Source organism: Mus pahari, chromosome 7 (assembly GCF_900095145.1).
Source record: "Mus pahari chromosome 7, PAHARI_EIJ_v1.1, whole genome shotgun sequence".
In the NCBI taxonomy this organism is placed as follows: domain Eukaryota; kingdom Metazoa; phylum Chordata; class Mammalia; order Rodentia; family Muridae; genus Mus; species Mus pahari.
In genome coordinates this window covers 10,911,886-10,926,480 of record NC_034596.1, presented here as the reverse complement: position 1 = coordinate 10,926,480, position 14,595 = coordinate 10,911,886, and the positions used below count along the sequence as shown (strand labels likewise).

At 46.7% G+C, this 14,595-nt stretch overlaps 1 protein-coding gene across 1 annotated transcript in view; it reads right to left on the bottom strand.

Annotated features, from left to right (window-relative positions):
* Fam49a (family with sequence similarity 49 member A) overlaps positions 1 to 13,629 on the bottom strand; it is a 107,107-nt gene extending 93,478 nt beyond the window's left edge. The window contains exon 1 of the mRNA XM_021202082.2: positions 13,568 to 13,629. The gene's annotated coding sequence lies outside the window, so the exon portion shown is untranslated. The remainder of the gene's footprint in view (positions 1 to 13,567) is intronic.
* Between the last annotated feature and the right edge of the window lie 966 nt (positions 13,630 to 14,595).

The window sequence follows — 14,595 nt, the reverse complement described above, 5'->3', positions numbered from 1 at the left end:
GAGACCAGAAAACTCTCCTCTTGCCCCAGGTCTCCAGGAGTGAGCTAGAGATGTGGTTACAAACCAGCCCAGGCTTGCCTTCTGGGTGCACCGTCTACTGTCAGACAAACCAGTTAACACCAAATAAGAAATCTACAGTCTCAGGCAAAGGGAGGCAGGAGGTACTGAAATCCCAGGCTGGCCGGCAGCCTCATCACCTGAACCCACCAGTTGTGCTTACTATCTGGCCAGGGACACTTCTCCCTGCTTGGGTGTTCGCTGAGCTTTATCACAGACAATGGTTTCCCCTGACTATCCACAGGAGACTCACTTTCTCACTTCCTTCTGGTGAGGCCTTCCCTGACCATCTTGCTCGAAATAGTGACTACACTTCCTCTCAGATAAGCCTCACCCTCTACACCAGTGATTCTCAACCTGTGGGTCGTGACCCCTTTGGGGACAAATGATTCTTTTTCACAGGGGTTGCATATCAGACGTTTACATTATGATTCACAACAGTAGCAACATTGTGATTATGAAGCAAGCAACGAAAGTGACGTTAATGGTTTGGGATCACCACCACATAAAGCACTGTAAAGGGTCGAAGGATGAGAACCACTGCTCCAGGATCATCTGAGAGTCACTTTACTTCATGGTATTTTCCTATCGTATTTTACTTGCTCATGTGTCATGACCCATCTTTCTCCATCGGAATATAATCAAATCTGTGAAGCCAGGGAGTTTTATCTGCCTAGGTCACTGGTTAACTGCCTCCCCGCCCTGAAAGTACCTGATTATAGATACTCAAAGAATACCCATTAAACAAGTGGATGGATGAATCGATTTGGTAGGGAAAAAGAGGAAGGGTCTGTTGGAAATGAGTCCCTAAGGATCTGTTGAAGTACAGACAGCACCTTGGAAAGGGGATGCAACTCATGTGTGAATTGGGGCAAACCATATTCCATCTCTTTCTCTTGTAATATGAAGCTAATACAAAATATATGCAAGTCTATTTGAGCCATAAAACTAAAAAAAGGATTTTTCCAACAGTAAAAATCATGCCAACCACAGTGTGGGCTGATGTAACATGAGAGAGACCAAAAGGAAGCATGTCTTTCTCCACAGTCAGGGGCCTGAGTTTTAACCACAGAAAGAATCTGGGGAAGCCCAGTACAGTGATGGTGGGAGCTAAAGAGTCACCAGGACCTGATCCCAGGCAGTAATAAGGATGTCTAAACTCCAGAACAGGGCAAAATACCAACTATTCTCTGAACTGTGCTCTGTGAATGGCTCCTGCAGAAAGCAGGCCACACATTTCCTATGCAGTCTGACTTTAGGGGGAATAAGGGCAACACTGCATCTAAGCTTTGCTCCTATATAGCAAGCATCCTCTCCTGTTACTTGACACAATGAAAGTTTCCAGAGCAGCGTCTGGCACTTTGGAAGCACGTGGCAAACAGAAGATACTATTTGCATGAAATTTGCATACATTAGGGTCAGGAGGGGGCATGAAACTCCATTTGGGAAAAAGGCAAAGAAATCAATCTGCGGTTGTATTTTTCTGACGCTTAAGAGACTAGTTATGGACAGAAAGTGATAATGTCTTCTCCTGAAAGAAAAAAAAAAAAGAAAACAAACAAACAAAACGTGTAACCTAGAACCATCATGGGGTGTGTGGTGTGGGAATGCAGACACTGTTCAAAGACAGACAGACTGCACCCCATTTATGCTGCCTACTTTAGTCCTATATCTTCATACAATTTCAGGGAAAAATGCATTCTTAGTCACCATGTCTTGAAGGAGGAATAAATATGTGCCTTGCCAGTATCTGTTGGCTGGGAAGTATATACAAAAGACTGTCAGCAAGATAATTAATGATCATTATTAACGGCTAAGCATTTGCTGAAGAACATAACTCATTTTAATTAATACAATAGAAGATTTGAGAATTCTTTGAAAACTTAGAGGTCAACTTGGGTTTAGGTAACCTAAAAATTATTGATTAGAAAAAAGAAGACCCTCACATATATCACATGTGATAGGCAGCATACTGTAGGTGTCTTAGTTTATACGAGCTATTCAAACTAGCTGTTGAATTTGAGGTCTGACAGAAAAATTTGCAAAACTCACTACCTTATTAGTAAGTTCCAGTAAGTACACTGTGGATAAGAAAGGGAAGAGGAAAAGAGAAGAGTGGGGAGTAGAGAAGAGGGAAGGGGAGTCCAGGGAAGGGTTCCAGAACACAGAGGGTTCAAGTGGGGAGCAAGCAAGAGCTATGTATGTAATCTGGTACCTTTACTGGTATATTCATATTCATCCCCACATTCACATTTAGAGGGAACCCCAATTTCCATCTTGCACAGTGAGGCTCTACACAATAACCTTGGGCTAAAACCAGATCTGCCTCCCACCCACCTGCCTCAAAAGCCTCTGGGACTGGTGTGCAGGATCAGGTCTGTCTCCCAGGCCAGCTCCAAGAGACACCCGATTAAACTCTCTCATTGGAGGTGGAAGAGGTGAGGCTCAGGAAGGAAAGCAGACCTCCCAGGCTGGGCCAGATCGGTTGTAGAACCAGTCTCAAGGATCAGGGTCAAGATCCACGGAAGCTTTCCTGTGCCCACAGCCTCTCCCGGATCGCCCGTCAGCTCAGGAAGCAGAACTGTGCAGCTCTGGCTTATCCTTGCTTCTGTCCCCTCTTTCACAGCTAGTCCCACACTCTGCTACGTCCCGCTCCCAGCTGGTCTGACCTGTGAGAAGACACAGGAAGCAAAGACAGAGCAAGTCCTAGCTCCATAGGGCAGAGGCAACTCAACAACTTCTCCTCTTTCCCCATTTTTCCCACTTCTAGCAACGGACCATGTTAAGCAAAATGAAATATATGTTTAGTCTCCTATACTTTTGAAACCCGTATTCAAGTTTCTTTCTTTCTTTTTTTTTCCAAAGCCACAGTCAAATGCTTTGAATTAAATAGATATGTATTTTATATATACAAGAATGAATTTTGACAAGGGTCTGTCGCTGAAGCAGAAGGCTTAAACATGATTCCCTAAGAGACACGATTCACCTGCACACTGCCACTTAGTTTCAGCTTTGCGTTTTCCTGTGGTCACTGGTGCCTAAAATGTCCCAGAAGGTCCCTCAGCTTCAGCTAAAGGAGCTCTTGAGAAGCCAGTTTCTTTCATGAGCCACACAAAGGCAAGGATTGGCCTGAGCCAAGGCCATGTCTATAAAACCTGGTGGTGGAGCCCTGCATGAAACAACACTGCCCTAGATCTGAAAGAACACACAAATGCCCCCCTCTCCCAATATGGGCACTCCACACACAACCCAATATGCACGCTGGTTCACACCCAGCACACACAAAGCACATCCATGAAGCACATTCATCTCTTCCTTCTCATGCATTCACACACCTATTATAGGGCATGCACACTCACAGTTTGCACACACTCAAAGCATGCAGCAAAACAATATACTGTCTCACACAAACCATGCGGATTACATGCAAACACTCCCAAACTATGTACATGCACATTACAGTATACACATACTCGCTCTATACATACTTGGTCTACTCTCAAGCACACACTTTCTACACACTTACACACCTCCCACATATGCCCTACTATATGAACACAACAGGCATGGTGAGTGTGTTCAGTGGGTTAAGGCTCTTGCTGCTCAGCCAAATGGCCTAAGGTTGATCCCTGGAACCTATATGGTGAAGAGAGAGAATGAATTCCCACAGGTTCCCCTAAACTTCCACACCCTGGCAGGTGAGCCTGCATGTATATGCAAACATGCATGTACACAACACACACACACACACACACACACACACACACTAAATAATAAATAGACTTGTATATGAGTAATATACTTTGGCTCATACCAAATAAGTAAATAATAAATAAACTTGTATATGAGAAACACACTCATACTAAATAAGTAAATAATAAATAAACTTCTATCTGAGAACACACACATACACAGAGAAGCTTCTGGAACGGATAAAGTCCAATACTTTAGAGTGGTGCTCTGAGGTAGGCCTTATTTATAGTTCCATGAACTCAAATAGTCTGCATCAGTCAAAGGCTTTGAAGGTCCCAGACCCCACACTGTGGAAACTGCCTGTTAGGTTAAAGGCACTGATCTTGTCACAGTTCTGGCTGAGGGAGAATCTCCTCCAGATGATCCCAAAAGAATGTCGAACTACAACTTGTCATACCTAATGGATCCTGGAATAAGTCAGCTTCCAACAGGGAAAAGTCAGAATGATGACACACACTAAGCATAAACTCAAAAGAGAAGGAGACAGAAAGGGTCAAGGGTCACTTGGGCATTGGTTATATAAGCTCTTTGCCTAAATGTCCCTATTTAAGTACCGGATCCACAACATGTGGACTTTAACACTGGACTCTGCACCCTTTCATTTTCCTCAGCAGACCTAACCCTGGCCCTCTACTCCCCAAGAGGGAACTATTCCAGCTTTCTTTGCCACCACAGGCCCCAGTGTGTGCTCAGTTTGTTATTATAGAGAGCCATGCAACCATTAACAATGACCATATTGGGGCTGTGGTCACCTTCTTCTTGGTCAGTCCATCAGCCAACAAGTACTATCCCTAGGAATGACGATGAATGTTCTGGGGGCAAACTGCATCAGGAAAGCAACAACTAAAGGAAAGATCATAACTGAGAAAGAAGTGAAGCTCTGAGAGGCCTTCTTGTGTCTGAGTCTGCATGGGCTGAACAGAAGCCATAGGAAGAGGCCACTAGAAGGCAATTACTGTGTCTCCCTGCTCATTCTTATTCCTGTCCTTTGGGGCCTTGGCATCCAGACCCAAGCTCAAAGAAAGATAAAGGGCATTTACTTAAACTTGGCTCCTAGGAAGAGAGAAAGGAAGTAATGAGTCCAAGGTCACTCAGTAAGTCAAGAGCAAGCCCTAACTGAGAGCCAAGACCTTCTCACGCTCCGCTTGGGGCTTCTCACTTCCCCATGCTCCCTCTTCAAGCCTGGTTCCTCCTCACAATGATGATGAGTCAGACAGAAAAAGTCCCTTCAGTCTTCCCCTAATGCCACACTTGGTTAAAAAAAAAAAAAAGCCACCACCAACAACAAAATTCCCACTCCTTTCTACTTCTAAGAAACTTCTGCTTGGAAAACTGCTTTGTCCTTTTGAAACTTTTGGAAGCCATGTTGGAACAAGTCATTGGTTCTGCTCTGCTCTTAACAATGGGCTCACATAATGCATTCTAAAGTGAAAAAGTAGGAGAGTGGCCTTTGGGACTTCTGATTAGGATGGAGTGAACTATGTGACCATAGTCCATCTGTTCTAGTTTGCTTTCTATTGCTGCAATAAACACCATGGCCTAAAGCAACTATGGGCACTACCTGCTATGAGGAGGAAAGGGTTCCCAATCAGAGCCACTCACTGAGGGAAGTCAGGGGCAGAGACTCAAGGCAAGAACACAGAGTCAGGAACTGGAGCAGAAAGTACAGAGGAACATGGCTTGCTAGGCTGTTCAGCCTGCCCTCTTGGACCACTCAGAACCACCTGCCCTGGGGTGGCACTGCACACAGGAAGTAGGCCTTCCCACGTCAATCATTAATCTGGGAAATGTCCTACAGATTTGCCTACCTGCAAATCTAATTGAGGCATTTTCTCAATTGAGGTTCCCTATTCCTAGAGGTCCGTCTTCCCACATGACATGCCAATAGCATAGCCAGGGAGCCATCCTCTCTCCAGAGATAAAACCTGTTGCTGTTTTTTTCCTAACCCTTGGGATACTCTGAGCTCCTGTAGACATTTTCAACAAAAGCTCATCATCTGTCCACACGGGAATGATTTTCTCAGACCTGATGTGCTGCTAAATTCAGTGTTCTCTATACTTCAGAAAGGAACAAAGTGCATACTCACCTCTTATGTGCTCCCCCAGGAGGGTCTGAAGCACTCATCCATCTGCTGAAAATGTCATTTATCCCAAATGAGACATATAAGAGTCATAAATAGCCTCCCATAAAATTGGGCAAGCTTTTACTTCCAAAATAGTGATAGAGCTTTTTTCGAATTTTGGACTCAACAATAAGAAGATGTGGATATGTCAGAAGATTGCTTTTGACCTGATTTATTTCTTAGGGAGATATTTAAGAGCCCAGGTTTGAAATCTCAACACAATAGGGGAAAAACATTTTTGAAAAAATAAGGAAATGAGCAAGGAGATTGATAACAAACACACATAGACTGATGGTTGGTTTTCCTTGTTAGGACCCAGCAATACTATAGGAAGGTTGTTTTATGTGTGTGCTATGGAGCGACAGCTCACAGGCTAGTGACGGGGAGCCTGTAGGATGGGACTTTTCAGGGGGAGATTCAGAGATGGGTTGTCAAAGGAAAGGGGGAACTTTTGTGGCAGCTCTCATCAGAACACCAAAGAGGAACCCACAAGGGTGGCCCAAACTTTTCAAACCGATTCTATTTAAAACCCAAGCAAAAAGAGTACCTGGTAAATATTTAATCATACTACCCCCCCCATGTTACCCCCATGCTAACCCCCATACTACCCACGATACACAAACATCATCACCTACCATGTACAAACAGGAAAACTTCACAAGCTCCAGGCATTTGACCAAGGGAAATGCAAAGATTCCAACTCATCTGTTTGCTTCAAAGAAGCTCAGACTCTCAGGTACATGTCATTACTCTAGATTTCAGAATCATGGAGTGAGTCTGTCTGTCTGTCTGTCTGTCTGTCTGTCTGTCTGTCTGTCTGTCTGTCTCTGTCTCTGTCTATCTGTCTCTGTCTCTCTATAGAGATAGATGTACATATATCACACTCCCTCCCTCTTTCCCTCTCCCTCTCCTCCTCACACTCATCTATCTCTTCTTCTCTTTTTTACCTTCATTCCTTCTTTCTCCTCTGCATCTTTCCTATTGTAATATCTCTCATCCATCCATCCATCCATCCATCCATCCATCCATCCATCCATCCATCCAACCACCCATCCATCCATAACCCCCTCAAACTAGGATAAAGACACCAAAGGTATTCCTGTACAACTGACTCTGTCATTCTGTAAGCTGAGAACATAGTTCTATTGTATTTCCTGGGTCGCCAGCTGTCCCAGGGACGAGTATGAAAAAGACCTTGCACAGCACCTGCCTCAGTTGGGAGGGACCCACCACTCAGAGGGACTGAGATCAGGGTCAGCTCATTACGATCAGATGGCATCCTTTGACAAAGTAGTCAGAGCAAAGGACACCCCGAAAGACATCGGTCAGCTACAGGGAAAAACTTAAAACGCAAGCTTGATTTGCTTCAGTTTAGTTCCGTTTTTAAAGAGTGGAGGTGCCTAGCACAGAACTGCTACCTTTTCGAGATGAGTATTTTATGAAGAAACTTGCCTATGAATACCACATTCCTCACATATGTGCGGTCTCTTATTTACAGAGTGGGTGATGGAGAGAAAATGGCTCTCCAAGGCATTTTGCATAGAAACAAGCACCATCTTGGCCATCTTCCTAGTGAGGCAACATTATGGAAGTTCCTAAAAATACCTCTGGATGTCAGCTTCCCCAGCCACAAGGCAGAGCTAATATCTGCTGCACATGTCCTTCAGAACTTTGCCCCAGATGGTTTTCAAATGCTTGGTATTATCTTGCTGACAAGATCTTCTATTGTTCCATCACTGCTGCTGCCCACATAGCACCAAAGGCAGCAGAAGACTCAAATGTTAAATTAAATTTAAAAAAAAAAAAGAGAGACAACTTGTCAAAGCCCAGGTTGCACGTGAGCGAGTCGACTGTGGGCATAAGATCCATGGTGCTGTCTGACTCCGCATCCATGGCCCTGCCACGGAATGCTGCCTCCCCATTCTGGCTCACACGGATTTAGCTGCATCACTGCTCCTGCGTGGACCAGGACCTCACTGCCCATGGCCTTGAAAGAATTGAAGGCCCTGCAATAAGTATATTGTTCATAGCTCCTCGTGTGCATTATAATTTAGTTTTTAAAAAGTAACACAAGCTCCCTCACACCCCCTGAAAAGGTTTTAAGGACAGCAACTCAAAGCAGAAGGTGACTGTAGGTGGTGAGTGCGTGAGACCAGCCCCTACTCCACTCACCTTAATGGAAGTTATGGAATGTGGTATTAGCTCTGCTCCACTCCTGTGACCTTCCTTCATCTTCTGCTCTCATCTGCTTTGACTTTCAACCATTTGGGAGTGTGTGTGTGTGGGAGTGTGTGTGTGTGGGAGTGTGTGTGTGTGTGAGTGTGTGTGTGTGTGTGTGTGGGGTGCTCAATCAGAAAATGGCTCCCTTCCTGGTAGGGAGCAGGTCTCTATAAGGATTCCCAGGAAGTACTCTTGAGTCTCCTCAGATCTCTCAGCAAGCTGGCTCACTAAAGCTTCCAAAACACCCTTTTTCACTGACCACTGGGTAAAATAAACCAAAGGGTTTTGAACACCACCAGACTAGACATGGATAAGTCCTTCCAAGTCATCGAATTCTTCCTGTTTTGTAGACATCCTGGGAAGCAGGAGCCCAGGGGCTTGCTCCTCGCTTACCTGGAAGTTAGGCTGTTTTAGCATTCAAGAGGGAACTGAGATGCCCTGAGATGATACCTTGAATGGCAAAGGAGAATGGACTCTGCTGTGTCGTGTTACCTCCTCCTCTAGCTAGCTGTTCTATGATTCTGGCCATGCCTAGGTAGGCGCTTCCTCCTTCGCTTCACATTTGGAGTAGGGACTACTTGAGGGCAGGGGTGATACCACACTGATCACTAGGATCTCAACCCAGCACAGACCACGGGAAAGAGCCCACAGGGTAAGCATTGGTTATATAAATGAATGATCCCATTTTTATGCTTGATCCATCATAAAACTGCAATTAAACTCTTTGGGGCACTCTCTTTCCCAGTTTCATTTTAAAAATCTAATTATCTATGCCATACAGAATTTTTATTAGAAAGTGAAGTCATTAAATAAGCAGACACCAGACTCAGGCCCTGAGATAATTGCAAATAGCACCACATCTGTCTGCAGTGCTCAGCTGGACCTGATAGGCACACTGCTGGGAAGTGTGGTCCCTGTCCTCAGCACTCGAAGCAGCAGGACTCTTAAGGAAATGCTGGCTTCTACCTTACCTAGGGAACACTAGGGAAGAATGCTCACACCACTTCACACCCTCACCTTCCTAGACACAAGCTGTATTGGCCAACTAAATCCACACCTTCGAAAAGCTCCCTACCCAATGCCTGTCATCAACCCTTCCAACGCTGTTATATCTCTTGTCACTATGTCTACATATCATGGAAACACTTGTGATATTTTCCATTCACATGTTCAATGATAAAACCCTGGCCTGCCCAGTGATTTGGGTTATATTATTGATAAACCAACAAGCCATTCTTTGTGCAAAAAAAAAAAAAATTAAAAATAAAAATGAAAAAACCGCTTAGAATTTCATCAACTATTCTTTCTTGACTAGGACATGTCAGAGTGCCCATCTATTCATCACTTGTAAAAAGAAATACCGCAGCCAGATGCAGAAAGCCTTGTTAACACTGCACCAAGAGTGAAACCCTAATAAGCTCTCTAAATATTTACTATGAGTCTGAGTTACTACAGCAGTGACCAGTTCCTCCTTTACTAAAATCCACTTGTATTCTCCAAACACACTTATTTTGGTTCTCCGACATACCAGCCAAGAAAATGACAAGAGTGTATGCCATGGCACAACGAGTAAGCAGGACCTCATTTTAAATTCTGGCCCTGCCACTTACTAGCTGATGCGATTTTACCTCCCTGTCCCCATTTCTTTAAATCTAGAATAGAGACAAGCAAATGTATAAATATAAATTTAAAAACAAATTGGGGGGGGGGGACAGCTAAATGGGTCCAGGATTTTCTTTTTTAAGCAAACATTTATTTTAAAGGATTCTCATGGGGGGAGGGGACTGCATTCCTGCAACTCTGGAAGTGCATTTCTGTTTCAAAAGGTGTTAGAGACTGGCACTCATTCTGGTGGTGGGGAACTGGCTTACCTGGTGAGAGATAACCAGAAGAGTAACCAGTAAAGCTAGGAGTCTGACTGCGGGCAATTTTTAACCTTCCTAGATAATGAATGGATCTCCAAGGGCCAGGATTCATCCAGAGAGCCCCCCTTGGGGATTCTGAGAGGACCCAGAAGCCCCTTAACAGGAGAACTCTTCTCTAATCAATGCAAGTAAATAAGAGAAAGTCTATTGTGAGACTGGCACCATGCCAGGCCCTATAAATGCATAAGACCATTTAATCTGGAAGAAGACAAGTGTTAAGTCTTGGAGTTTTACTGCCACAAGAATGGAGGCTCAGTGAGCTGAGGTAGACTTTCAGGACCCCACAGTCAGAAAACATTACAACAGAGCTTAAGTTCATGCCGGATTCCATCATCTTCTCTCTTTCCAGTCACTTTAAGACCTAGTCTTGCAAACCCTGTGGCACCATAGAGAGGATTTTTAACCAAGGTTAAGCGGGAACCAGAGGCTACTGTGAATGAGCCAAAACTCCCAGAGGCCATCAGGACTGCCTCCTTGTGATATATGCTCACCAGAACCGAAGGAGGGTCTCTCTTTGATAATCACTCAATTCTGTGAAGACTGAACGAGGGCCTTCCAAGATGACAGTAGTTGGTTAGTTGTATTTCAGTCACAAAGCAAGGCTACCTGATCAACTCTAAGGGATGATCTGACTAAGAGCCATCTCTGAACTCCACGCCACCTTTCCCTTTGTCACGGGAATGCATGACAAAAATCTATTCCCAGGTCTCCCTTTTCCACCAGACCACATTTTTAGAAGGGCGTGTCATGTCTCTGAGATCCCTGCACGGTATCTGGTACATAAATATGAAGTGTATAAATAAAGGTGTGCATTCCACGAATACTCCGCAAAATAACTTGAGACAATACCACAAGTCTTGAACCATTATGACTTAAAAATCCTAAAATTTTCAACCTGCCAACAGTGGCTTAGCCATCTCTTTAACCTAAGATCTTCCAAGAAAACCCAAGGTGCTAAAGGTCTTTCAGCCTTCCAACCATTCAAAACATAGCAGGTAGGCTAATCCATTTCACTCTAAAAGAAGAAGCAACACCCACCAGGAAAGATAAAGATGCTTCACCTCTATCTGAAAGATAGAATGAGGTCCATGTGAGTGAACTGACTTCCTCTGGGTCAACAGCTGATGGAGAGGCTGTTGATACCCGTGTCTGTACATGTTGCTCTAATTCAACAAGCCGGAACTTTGCCATACAAAGTGGGGAGAGAGAGAGAGAGAATGCAAGGGAGAGAAGAATAACCAGGAAGGGAGGAGCAGCTTCACTGCAGACTGTCACGAACAGGGGACAGTGGGTGACAGATTCTATGGACTGGGTTAGCTCTCTGGGAACTCCTTACTCGGGGCTGGCTCTCTGTCCTTGAGTCATCCGGTCGGTCGCATCTAGGCCCTGGGAGCAGAAGCAAAAGCAAACTGAATTCCTCTCAGTGCTGAGTAAAAACAGGAAGTCACAAGTGGCTTCACTCTGCTCTCAACTTGGGTCCCCAGCACTTGGGGTTCAGGATGTCCAAAGGGCACGGGAGGCAGCATGTGTTGCAGGGTTAGGGGGGCTGGAATCCTTTCAAATTACTTCCTGGTGCAGGGAAGTCCTTTAGGAGACGGATCTGGGAGCACAGCAGGATGGGAGGCAGAGAGACCCATGTTTCAGCCCCGTGACTTCCCTTCATTGATCGAATCTGAGAACTGACTGTGTGTTCACATCAACAGGAGCCCATGGGAAACAGCTCACTTGCTCTGAGCTCAGTTACTGCAAAGTGAGAGATGGGGGCTGCCCTTCCCCTAGAACACTAGCTCTCCAGTGAGCTATCACAAGTGTTTGACAGACCCAGAAGTATGCTACCAAACATGCACCCCACCTGGCATGCTACTGTCCCCTCCTCAAAGCTGAGAGCAAGAAGGCACATGGTAGGTTTATCCTACCCCTTCCTATTCAGTATTCTCTTCTCACAGGAGCTAGGGGCCCACAGGAGGTGAATTCTGCCAGCCCCCAGCCTGGGCCCAGTGCCCATGTTTATGACTGTTTATTTCAGAGCAAGTAGAAAGAAGAAATTAGAGCCATAAAAGACAGGACAACAGACCAATAAAAACCAGCTCCCAGAAGAGTCAGGGGGAGGAAGAGGCAAAACTGTCACCATAGCAACACAAGACAGTCAGAAACAGGCAGGAAAACAGCCCCTGGTCTGCCTCCTCTCTTCACACGAAGCCCTCACAACCAGTGTGTGAAATTCAGTCTGACTGGGAACAGTCCTAACAGGCTGGTCCTCCCAAAGCTGAGGCCTGGCTAGGAGCCACCCTCCTCTTGCTGCTTTGCACAGGTTCTCAAACTGCATGGTCCTAACCCAGCTTTCCCTGAGCCCCAGGGAACTCAGCACTGTGCGGATAGCCTGGGGCAATCTGGAAGAGGTGGTGATTGGTCGGAGTAGGGAAAGTTTCTTATAAGGAAACCACTAAGCTTCAGGGGAGCCCTATGAGCCTGGGGTTCTCTAGAAAGTAGGCAGGGAATCACCCGCATAGGAGGAGAAACCTTGCCCAAAACTCAGAATGGGGGTTCTATTAGTGGACCCTTCCTCTGCCAGTAATGGCTGACAGGATTCTGGGGATCTTCACAGAGATGTGGGTTGGGGGTGAGGGTGGGAGCTTTAGCAGATTTAAATGGCAAATGCCCTAGACCTCCTCTCTGGGGACATAGGCCAAGAAGTTTAACAGCTTGGACAAGGAATAGGGGACAGGCTGGCACATTTTGGTCAAAAGGTGTTCTTGCCAGTCTCTCAGCTGGCAAACGAGACAGGTGTGTCTACCAAAAAGCATGGCTGGCCTGAGATCAAAGCCTCGGGAAGTGGGTCAAATTGTTCCCGAATCTCCAGCTTGGAAAAGTCTCCTCCTGCTGGACTCTAGTTAGGAGTTCTGGCATGAGGGGGAGTGAATACCGCGGAGGCGAGGAGGTCCTAGGCACAGTAATTTGCCTGCTGGCTAAGCACCTCTGTGGCAGGTGGCAGCAGAAGGGTCCAGGTGTGCAGGGGCCAGGACGGGCTTCACCTACGCTTGGGGCTACAGAAATATGGGGAGCAGAGGCATGGCCCTCGCAGGGGAACCGGGAGGAGGAAGATCGCGGTCTCCTGAAGAATAGCTTTGGAGATGAAGGTTCGGGGGAGGGGCGGGGGGCGATAGGGGTGGGAGTGGTTGAAGGGTGAAGGGACTCTTCTGGAAAAGAAAGAAAATCAGGAGAGAGACCTGGAAAGAGGGAGCAATGGACGCACAGACCTCTGTGCTCTGGGAACCAAGAGGAACAGTTCAAGACCGAGTCCTGAGCTAGCTGCCTCCCTCCCTCGCCCGGGGCTGCAGGGCGTCGCGAGCCAGGCGAGGAGAGCCACAGTCGCCCCCCCCCCCACCAAATCCGGCGCCCGGGAGGCCCTTGCGCCTCCGTAGCGCCTTTCCCTGCGAGTCCCAGCCCGCGATCCCTGCCGCGCCCCAGCCGCGTCCGCACCACGCTCACCGGAGTCGCAGCCGCTGTCGCCGCCTCGCTCCTGCTCCGCCGCCCGCTCCGCCGCTGTGGATGCCTCTCCCGCGGCAGCCGCAGCCCCAGAGTCGGCTTCCCGCCCCGCCCCACGGCCCGCCCACCCCTCCCTGGCCCAGGAATCCCACCCCCCTGTCACCCAGAGGGCGGGTTCCCTTCTAGCCAGGCTAGGCACTAGGAGCTGCACCCAGGAGTTAGCGCTGGTACCCCCTAGCTAATGGTAACCCTCTCTCTGCCTGGGCCACTTGTCCTGCTATTCACTAGAAGCCTAAATTCCTCCATACCCACTTTTCCCTTCAAACAAACAAAATACAAACAAAACACCCCCAAAGACACAATCTCCATAGGCCACTGGCATACACTCAACACGACATGCCAGATCACCCCAAAACACTTAGCTCCCCCTCCCTGGCCCCAGGTTACTTTAGATGGTGAACTTGCTTGTTCTCACACTTCCCTTGCCTATCCTAGTAACACACACCCAGCTTTAAGGGCCACAATTATTGAATGGGATCCCCAAAAATGGCTTCCCAAATGCCTAGCCTATGAAATGCAGCGGTCTCCTAAACAGTGAAACTAAAATCCTGCGAGGTAAGGAGAAAGTACCTTAAAACTCATTGTCACGGAGCATTGTTTTAAAACATCTGCCGAGGAGGTTTTGTGCGTTAAAGAAAGGGAGATTCCGGAAGCCCAGAGGACCGAGCTGTGCCAAACAGGTTGTGAGTCAGAGCCCCTGTATGTGTGTTTGCCTTGCAGACACCTAGCTTGGCTGCTCTTTTCCCCAGTCAGCCCACCAGAGAAGATCATTATAAAATGCATACAATATTAAACCTTCACAGTGTGTCAGGCCTTGTGCTGACAGCCATGGCTTCTTTGGGTAGTGAGTTTGTGGGTTGGGAACAGGAGGAAAAGCCTGGGGCTCCAACAGTGGAAGGTGCTTCAGGGAGAGCATTGCTCTATCCCCTTGCTTGAGGCCAGTATGAGTCCCCATGACGAATTTACTCCGT